Here is an 8875-nt window from a genome sequence, read left to right on the forward strand (position 1 = left end):
CAAGCTACAAACTTTTAAAATATTAAATTTTATGTTAAACTTTGAATGAAAACTTTACTAATGCTAGAGGGAGGTGCTTTTAATTCCTGCACCATAAGTTCAGATCATAGACATATATTGATCGCTGGACAAAGCGAAAGACTGTCATTATACTTTCTATCATTGCTTTGTCCCGCCCCTGTAGGACGCTTCTGGTGAAACTCCGTGGTCATCTTTTTTCACTTAATGATACGTACATTTTTAAAGGAAATGACAGAAGAAAAGTCAACAACTAAAAATTTATAAGACGAAAAAAAGGAAAGAGGAGAGAAAACTAAAATTCGTGTGGAAAACAAACTCAAAAAATGTTTTTTTTTTAATTAAATGTATTATAGTTTTCTATAATTACCCTCTGAGGCTAGAGAAGGTTTTGGCTGACATTTTCATCAGTCAGCTTCCTTTTTTTAGCAGGGGACAAGAGGTCTTCTGAACTTCTTTTTCTCTCTAGAAAAAGCTTTTTGGTGGTAAGGCCAGTGTGATGGTGACTGCGATGTCTCTGAAGAATGTTCATCTTCAGTGATGTCTTCTTTATAAATCATTTTTCTCTTTTTGGTACAGACAAGGAGCTGTCTGAGTCTCTTTCTGACATGAGATTCCTCTTCATGGTCAATTGGCTCACAGTTCCAAACATTTCATTGATGGGAGTGTAAATGTAATTTTCAAATACTTGACTTCCTTGCATTGGTAAACGTACTCCATCAAGTTGTGCAGTTTACTCTCAGGAGTCTCAGGCCATTGGAGGCATTGTTCCCAACGCTATGCCTTGCGCTTGGATGACAAAACTTGAAGGGGACGGGCTTCTTTAGAGATTGTTTGATGGACTTCATTAACGATCTCCTTCCAGTTCGGGTCTTTAATTCCAATCCACTTTACACTGGCATTGGAATTAAGTCTTTTTTCCAAACAAATCATACACTGCAAGCTGTGTATCTGAAATGTAGCATGACCCAATAATGACAGTCTTGCAAAAATATTTTAATCTAAGGTAAGTTTGTCAAAGATAAAAATATGTAAATAGCTGATGATTTGTTTTCTCACTACAACAAAGCATTAGAGTACTTACGAAAAATATTTTTAAAGATGTGCCGACTTGGGTTTGTCATGGAAGCTACAGTCTACAAACACTCCACTGTAATGCAAAGCCATATCGACGTTCAACACGTGGGGATTTTTTAGAAACTGCTCTTCCACAGAGTATTTTTAGTAATTTTGTTCTGGGATAAATGTAATTTCTGCCCATTATTGTTCTTTAGATCAGTTCTAAAAATGAACGGGGTTTCATTCAGTAGAAAGCAGCAGATGGACCACAGCACAGAGTTCCAGCTGAGGACAGTGAGGACAGATGTCTCTGTAACCATGGGGAAAGTGATGAAGAATCCCGTCCTGGTCCAGCAGGTGGTCTCACTGGGCCAGTACTGAACTGGTTCAAAACATACTTATAAAACAGGAAATATTTTGTGTCAATTGGTAACTTCACCTCTGAGCCAATAGAAATTACATGTGGAGTGCCCCAAGGCTCCATCCTGGGACCACTTCTATTTAACATCTACATGCTCCCACTGGCCCAGGTTATAAAGAACAACAACATTAGTTACCATAGCTATGCAGATGACACACAGATATATATTAGACTGACACCAGGAGACCGAGGCCCCGAAGCTCTGCCTATCTGTTCAATGGCAAGGCAAGGCAAGTTTATTTGTATAGCACATTTCATGTACAGAGACAGTTCAAAGTGCTTTACATAAAACATTAAAAGAAACAATCAAAAGAAATAGTAAAAATGTGATCATTAAAATAAAATTAAAAGAAAGTAAAAAGATTTTAATTTAAAACAAGCATAGATAAACAGTGCGGACGTAAACGTTTGAATACATATTGATCAAATGCAGCTGAGAACAGGTGAGTCTTTAACCTGGATTTAAATACACTGAGTGTTTCAGCAGATCTAAGGTTTTCTGGGAGTCTATTCCAGATCTGTGGAGCATAGAAGCTGAATGCAGCTTCTCCACGTTTAGTTTAGTTTGCTAAAGCAAAGTTATTCATGCACAGGAAGTCCACACAGATGCTGAGAGACATTGACCAGCGGTGGTAAATGAGCATCAACGCTGAAGATTTTCACAATAAAAGAGCCAGCCTCAAAAAAGTGGAAAGTACAACATTCATCTGTGCCCACACAAAAACAGCAACTGCTTTACTGTATCTCACAAATCCACTGAAGCAATGCACACTTGCTGCATTGAAAAAGCAATTACACTGAGTTTAATGTTGTTGTTGATGTGGTTTTTGTTTTTTAGTTCATGGTGGTGGTTTATGAGTTCTGTCAGTCATTAGAGTGAAAATACTTCATACTGGAGATGGGAACAAGTGTTTTTATTTATCATACTGTAGATGCTGCTTGTTTGCTGATCAGCTATAAACCTAGAATTATATCTACTTGATGTGCACTTGTCAGATTTACTATCTCAACTTTATTTAGCATTCACTTGAATACAAAAGCATTTTTTTTCATAATTGGAAATAAATTTAGGTCTAAAGGGGATACGTAAATCATGAATAGAAGCTTCATTAAGCATTAAAAATAGTACATCAGGTAAAATAATTTTTGTTTTCTTATTAATACCAAATAATAAAACTGTTGGATTTTTTTTATTTTTGATCATCTCATTGAAAAGGCCTTCTACTCTGCTGTTCTCATTTGCCACCATTCCAAAGAAAATGTTCCAGCTCGCCACTGATATGACATGACCGTTTTTTATCATTTAAGAAAAAAAGCTGGATTTAGAGGTGCTTCAAATCTATTGTAGTTCATAATACCATACAGATTGCTTTTGCTGCTGCTTGGCATTGTCAAATATAATACTTTTTCCCTCACAGCTCAAACATAACAGTGCAAAGCCGGCAGACTTCATCAGCGTCTAAAATAATCCTGTGGTAAAAGTGAAAGCATGCAGCAACACCTCGTATACGTGTAATGGCATCAATTTAAAGTGTGACCTTCTTGTTCTGGTGACAGCTGCTCTCAAAAAAAGCACAATTAGAACTCAGCAGTCAGGGTCACAGTGAAAACTAAAACCATGTTACTCAATAAGTGGTTTAGAAAGAAGAATTTTTCTACTTAAACATTAACCAAATCAAATGCACAAAATAGTACCAAAAATGTGTGCCTTGACTCTTCAGTAATCTGAAAACTGAGTTTTTAGAAAATAAATTGTTTTTTTCACACGAGTCTGTGCAAAGTTGCTGCAGATAAAGGCCAGATGAAAGGTTTGGTTATGGTAGGAGTGGAGGGATTCGTTTTCAGATTCATGTCATAACTTGTGGTTGCCGTCCAATTTATAGTCAATATTACTTTATTTTAAACGATCCAATTCACCTGACCTAAAATCAATCCAGGACATTTAATTGCCAAAACTTTAACCAGTGTAACTACGAGAAATAAATACCTGGTACTGAACAGTACAGGTGAAGTTTTTCAGATTTCTTCAAGATAATCAAATGTAAATGAAATATGTCTATTAACAAACAAGTAAAGAAGAATTCATGTGTAATCCATTCATATTTTAGTTTATGTGCAGGAACCAAACCTGTGATCTTCAGATCAGATTAGCTCCTCCTCTACACCACAGTCGCCCAGCAAGATGAGCTTTCAAAAAAGGAAAATACTGTTTCTAACTGACGTGTTTAAGACCATTTCTGGTAAAAACCCAAAAGGTTTTCTGACAGATCTGTGACATTAAAGGTACAGCTCTCTCTTTGACTTATGTTCACATTTTTACAGTAGCTTTGTTGTTGTGAACCAGTCTCAAAAGCTCAGTTGGTTTTGCTCTAATATTGAAATAAAAATGAGCAAAGTAGGAAACTCCCGCTGTGGTGAACTAGAAGTTTCCTTGATTTAAAGTTTGGAGATGTGCAGTTCAGAAACATCAACATGTCAAAATGTAGCTGTAGGAGAATGATAAAGACCAAACTGGATTATATAGAAAGTTTAAGTAGCTTGTTTTTTTCTCTTCTGTTTTTTTTTTTTTTTTTTTCATTATTATTATTTTTATTTTGTGTTTTTTGCAGACCAAGTTAACATTGGATGTGACATTACTGTAGATTTTGGTCAAATTATGCAAAAATATACATGAGCAGCCTGAATCAGAAAGTGATGACTTGACAAGAGCAGTTTAAAATACTTATTTTTCATCCTCTTTACAAGACAAACTTTTGGGTTTTGAGAGCACAACCTTCAAACTATCAAACTGAGATGGTTGGTTGTCATCAAACCATAAGCTACCGACATACCAGGTATCTGACGCATGTTCAAGAAGGTGCTGAACACGGGTTTTTGAACACAAATTTAGCCAGCACGTTCTCATCCCCAACCCATCACATATTGACATTTGGTTAAGGACCCCTCCGTGTCACATTTTAACACTTTGGGTGTCCCCAACTCATTGTTTTTTGACGTGTTGGCTGTTCATTTAAAAAAAAAAAGGGGTCTGCAACTTTCAGGCACCAGACACCGCTTGGTCCTCAGGACGCGTCCAGTTCCTATACCAAAACTTGGTACTGGTACCTCAACTCGGCACTGGATATGATACCAGATGTGGTACCAGATGCTGTACCGGACCAGTACCAGACGCAGTGCAGGGTGCAAACCGGTACTGGGTTAGGGTATCGGTACCACGTCCTGGTACTGGACCGATTCAAATTTGCCGCTTGAAGGTTGGGGACCTGGGATTTAATGAGAACAGCCAGCATGTCAAAAAATGACAAGTTGGGGACACCTAAAATGTCACTTTTTGACATTTGTCAGAATGTGTTGATTTAGCTTATATGGTGTTCACACTGGACAAGCAGGGAGGGGCTTCTTCTTCCCTTTCTTTTGCCTCTATGGCAAACATACTAGCGCATGTTTGCCACCTACAGTTGGAAGAAGCTTGGTGCAAAATGTTGAAACGGTGATAATTTAGCGAATCTTGCTTCAGGCTATTTTTTCCACAGCTTTATTCTGATATATGAAAGACTTAGGCCCAATCCAAGTTCTTCCCCTCTCCAGCAAGTCATGTCCGAGAAATTTATTTTTTAGATTTCACTCTCCAAGCAGAGGGATACAAAGTCCTCCATCGCGAGGGTAATCCGCTCATTTATATGATAATACACTCCCCTTGGCACTTGAAAGAACAAATCATTTATGAAATACGAGTTATTTTTGTGAACTCTTTTTTTACCTGGACACCGTAATTTCTGAGGCTCCGCCTTTTGCTCCTTGTGGGTGCTGCCCTTTTCATGATGTCAACTTAGAGCTGGCCTCGGCAGCGTGTCTGTTTCACCCACAAAAACAAACATCCAAACTTTTGTAAAGATGGATGTTGTACTACACTTAAAAGCTCAAAAAAGTAGATTTTGCATGGAACAGGCCCCTTTAACTTTCAACGAATGGCTTTGTACGTAGAGCCAGAAAACAATCATAAAAAGTTGCATAGAAACTTGAACGCAGGAGTTTTCACTAGAGAAGCCCAAAACTTATGTAGACTTTTCATATAAAAATGGCCACTTAAACGCTCGTTGCTAAGGTCAGTGTGAACGTAGCTTTAGAGAGCATCCCCCTTTGTGGAGTCTATGAGACTCACGTAAATCCATCTGGCTCCAAGTGACAGAAAATTCAAATACACAAATCTTTGCACCCTAGCTTTGCTTTATGGACGCTTTGATAAAAAAAAAAAAATAATAGCATGATTCAATGAAAGCTAAGGTGCCTCAGTGATGGATGAAAAAAATTAGAACATGGGTATCAAGAGGAGGAAGACGGAACCGACTCCATTTGAGAACTGGACTGAGTGACCCAAACAGGCAGAACCAGAACCCAGAATTCCTTAGACTTCTACTGTGAAATAAAAAGTTATTATTGTCATTCTATATTTGGCAGAATAACCATTTTTGCTTTGATACTTTAATACTATGTTACTACTGTTTGACAGATTCTCCAGAGCCCACTTTCAAGTAATTGGGGTGTGGACTTCCAAAAGGCTCACTCCTGACTGCTGGGAGTGGTTGCCATAGGAATGCTGACTCAGACCGACTCCGACCAATCACTAACGCCCAATCCGAATTCTTCCCTTCTCCTCCATTGGGTGTCAGAAATGTATTTTTTAATATCCTCCCCTGAAAGGGAAGGGATACACAAATCTTTTTGCGTGGCGGCCGTGGTGCAGTGGTAGGGCGGTCGACTCCTGATCAGAAGTGAGCGGGTTCGATTCCCGCCTTGCCCGCCCATGTGTCGTAGTGTCCTTGGGCAAGACACTGAACCCCGAATTGCCTCTGGTGGGAGGTTGGCGCCAGTGTTCAGCAGCGGAGCCACCACCAGTGTGTGAATGTGTGTGTGAATGGGTGAATGGGTCTGTGACTGGGAAGCGCTTTGGGCCCTCGAAGGAGGGTAGAAAGCGGTGGGTGGGCTCTGAAGCACAGAGGTTTACATTTAAATGTAAGTAATGACTTTTTGTTGTAGCGTGACCTTTTAAAAGTTATACAACCCATGTTATGTATATTCGAGCACTGGAAGCTCCGAGCTGACCGGTGACTTTTGGTGACATTATCAAGCAAAAGTGACGTCGAAAATCGGTAACACAAGTTTTACAAAACTCTCCGTTTGGAGGGCTAAATCTAGTGGTAGGGAGAAGGGAAGAATTATTGACATCATCTGGGTCCAACATGACAGTGTGCATAGCAAAAAACAAAAAAGTGCCAAAATGACGACTGACTTGACTTTATTTTCCCGGTGCCAGAAATAAGCCATTTTCTGAGTGACGTCACAGTTCAGTTCTTATACAATTAGTGGAACAGAGAGAATGACTCCCAAATCAAGCTATTACAGGCGGAAGTATAGTGGTATGGGGACTGCTCTCCTGCTCCTAAAACCCAAAAGTTTCTCCTCTGAAAAGGAGGACAATCGAGCGTTTTAGACTGCTCCTTTTAATGTAAAGATATGATGTTCTTTTTAAGTAAATCTTCAGAAATATCTTAGTTTTTCTAATTTATATGCAAAAAATAAGATGAACAAGTCTCCCAGACTGAGACTGAGGGATCCCTCTCAAAGCTCAGCATCCTAGTTGGCACAAGAAGGTCTGAGTCCAGCTCAGTTAATTGGCACATTTAATTAACAAGGCTTCTTGGCTTTGGGTGGAGGCAGCTGGAAGATGCACAGTGACAAGTCATCAACATCATCAAATCTCTGCATAAATGTCGAGCTTTTCTAGAAAACACTATTTTTATAGATGCTGCAGGAAAAAAAAAACAGTCTGCTTTGAAACCCAAAGACCAGCGTGCTGTGATTCAAGGCGGTGTGCAGCACTGAATGAGAGGAAAACGACTGTTGCTATGAAAAAAAGGGAAAGTTAAGGAAAACAGTCTGGAAGAAACCATTTCTGTGACTGCCTGAGTGTGAGGAGCCCACCCCACCTCAGCTGTAGTGAGGAGAGCCCAGCCCAGGCAGCCAGCAACCAGCGCGTCTGTGCCTACCAATCGGCATGCTCGGCTCAGGCGGTGTGCAGTGCTCTTCAGTCTCAGCAGCTGAAGCTGGGCGCAGGGGAACTGCGACGGCCGCGCCAAGCATCTTCTCAGGTACGTGCCGCTACGCCCTCCTTCGTCTGCGCGATGCTCCGGCATCACCGCTGCATGCTGCTCCACCGGCTTTCCAGGGAGGGGTTGCTATGTCCTTTTTATTTTGATTCCCCCCCTCCTCTCCCCACCTTTTTTTTTTTATTTCGGTGGCTCACGTAGCCCCGGTGGAAGCGGCTCTCTCGGTAAACAGTGCGGGAGGACGCATCTGCAGGAGCGCACGCCTCCAAATGTTCGCCCTTCGCCCGATGCGCGCCGCGCAGCCGCCGCGCGCCGGCCGCTCGGTTCTCGGAGAGGATTTGCAGGATTCAAACATTTCCACTCACTCCATGGTCAACTTGCAGCAGGATTTTTTCCCTCCCCCCCTGCTAGGCGCTGACTTGCGGCACTGAGGCAGGTATGATGGGGGGTGGGGGGTGGAACGATCCTAGCTGTCAGTTTTCCAGTGAAAATAAAGACTGCAGAGGGCTGCACGGCTAGGTCATGCTGGATTTATAATGCATAGAGTATCCATCACAACACTGATGTTTTATTGAAAACTGTGCTGTGATACAACGCCTCTATTTCCAGTCATTATTCATTGATGGAGAGTTATCCAAAGGGAGAACGGGATGGACTTAGTTAAGAGCTCTTAATTAAAAACGTGCTGAACTTGTGTTTTGACTGAGTTTGCAGGGATGATCCCCCCCCCCCCTGATTAGCCTGATCTGTGGCTCTGCTCCCTCTGTCACTAGGTAAGATTTAGGTACACTCCCTTAGCAGTTAGGGTGGTGCTGCCTGCTAGTGCTGATGTGTTACAGTGGCCACTATCTGTGCATGCAGTCTTTCCAAGCCAGGCCTGGCTGCACTCACCCATGTGTGATCATCCAACTCCTAATTCTGTTTTTTTTTTCATTTAAATTCCTAATCGAAAGTTTAATAAAGTAAGTTATCCTCTCAGAAAACTGACTTAAAACCAGAAAGTACTTTTAATTAAAATCAACTTTTAAGTTGACCTTTTTTTCAGTAATAAATCAGGTGTTTCCAACCAGAGCAAAGGTTCAGAAATGGTTACTTGGTGGAGAATCATGATAGTTCTGTTGTTGCTATGCAAAAAAAGGACTCATGTGCCTCATTTCCTCTGCAATCATTTGAAGCTTTGACCTTGTCAAAAAAGAGCAACTGTGTGACTGGCTTGTTTTGCCTCTCCTATAGAAATGCACTTTGAAAAAAGAGGACCCCCCCCCCCCCC

General features: G+C 40.8%; 1 protein-coding gene across 2 annotated transcripts in view; it reads left to right on the plus strand.

Moving 5' to 3' along the window:
- The first annotated feature begins 7382 nt into the window (after nucleotides 1-7382).
- The window catches only part of LOC112151788 (junctional protein associated with coronary artery disease), a 19181-nt gene continuing 17688 nt past the window's right edge, over nucleotides 7383-8875 (plus strand). The window contains exon 1 of one of the 2 annotated variants that reach the window (XM_036216372.1): nucleotides 7383-7647. The gene's annotated coding sequence lies outside the window, so the exon portion shown is untranslated. The remainder of the gene's footprint in view (nucleotides 7648-8875) is intronic. The other variant, XM_024280862.2, reaches the window with a different exon arrangement.

The sequence above is a fragment of the Oryzias melastigma genome, linkage group LG17, assembly GCF_002922805.2.
Source record: "Oryzias melastigma strain HK-1 linkage group LG17, ASM292280v2, whole genome shotgun sequence".
Taxonomy (NCBI): Eukaryota; Metazoa; Chordata; class Actinopteri; order Beloniformes; family Adrianichthyidae; genus Oryzias; species Oryzias melastigma.